We start from the raw sequence: 1,682 nt of genomic DNA on the forward strand, positions 1-1,682 counted from the left end.
GTTTTCTTTTAACAATAATTTTAGATTTTCTATAAAATGATATTCCAGGGCCCAACAGGTTATATAGCATAAATATGTGAAGTACACCTGCAGTATGGAAACAGTACAACAAAATGGCCGTTTTACACTTTTTTCCAGTAAATTCCTCTCTATATATTCTATTCTCTATGATTCTGGGGCTCCAAATTTTTGTGGAGGACCATTTATAAAAAAATGTGTAACTGAAGAGTTACCCAACATGGATGAAATTTTAGAGCCTAAATGAATTTATCAAAATTTTTGAAAATGTTATGCTGGACAGTTTCAGGTCTTCATTAAACTCTCATCCTTTTGTGGGTACCTCTGTAATGTAGAACAATTGCATATTCAAAAACAAGTAGAAACAGAGAGGGAGAGAAAATGGCAAACTAGAAAAACTTTAGCCAAGGGTGCATAGGGGGTAAACACCCCTGCACACAAATTAAAAAGAAATAAACGGAACTACATTGAAGGCCTGCATTAATCTTTTAACGCTGTATTAACCTGGAGAACGGAGGCTTTTTACCTATCCAGATCCAGATTTTGCTACTAGCAGCTTTAAATATACTTCTTAATAACAAGCCTGTTTAGCTGTTATTAAGTATCCGAACTCGTCGAAAGACGTTAATTCTTTCAAATTGAATCTGGTTCTATGTGTAAGCATGAAGAGAGCTCAGAACAGCTCAGGTTTTTATACATTACAACTCTCTCCAGTTTCTGGTGGCTGAACAGAACCCTGTGTGGAATAATATGTCAGTATACACCCTATACTTGGAAAAAAAGAAAATAATAGTCCTCCTCTTCCCCTTCCCTCTTGCCAGAAACAAGGAAAATGGAAGCATAGAAAGTAGAATCCTGATAGGTTGTGAACCATGCAATGATACTGGTTTATACTCTGCCGGTTTTAAGGAAAAGATTGATGTAGACGAGGCCGTATTCTAAAGCAGTGTGTGCGAGATAAACTTACAAAAATCAAGATTTTTTGTCGAAAAATATCCACTCCTTCCCTAACCTTTCTCATCCCATTTGTCATTATTAAGGCGGAATTCTGACACAATGAATATCCTCAGAATTTTCAAACCCCGCTTGGTGCAGTGACTTTTCTTCAACCTGCAAGAATATAGAGGACATTGAGTTTAAAGCTAACCTTCAATAGTCGCTGAATCAGACATTTCACAGATCAGAAAACAATATTAAAAACTGCAAATTCATCTGATATCTACTCCTCACAATTACATGTAACTTTCTATTTTACTTAATTTGATATTTCTGGCACCAAGATATAAAATTGACCGTTATAGATGACATTGTCATTTTTATAGATTCATATGTTGAATTCAATGACTAAAAATTAAAAATTGCATTTAATAAGACGATACCAAAATCGTCACTTAATTCCCATGTTTATTGGGACACCCTGTACCCACCCCATCCCAGTTAAAGCCTGAAACCGCAAATTATCATGATTGGATTCAATTTATTAATGGTAAAACATATTAGAATTCATGTTTAAACAGTGGTTTCATTAAAAATCACTAGCTCACAACTGAGAAAAGAAAACATGAAATAATTAACTAGATTTTATATTTAAATTTTTAATACTTATTTTGTATCACTTAAAACAAAAATGCTCAAATTAAAAGAAATACATCTTGCAAAAACGA

Source organism: Eurytemora carolleeae, unplaced genomic scaffold (assembly GCF_000591075.1).
Source record: "Eurytemora carolleeae unplaced genomic scaffold, Eaff_2.0 scaffold176, whole genome shotgun sequence".
NCBI lineage: Eukaryota > Metazoa > Arthropoda > Copepoda > Calanoida > Temoridae > Eurytemora > Eurytemora carolleeae.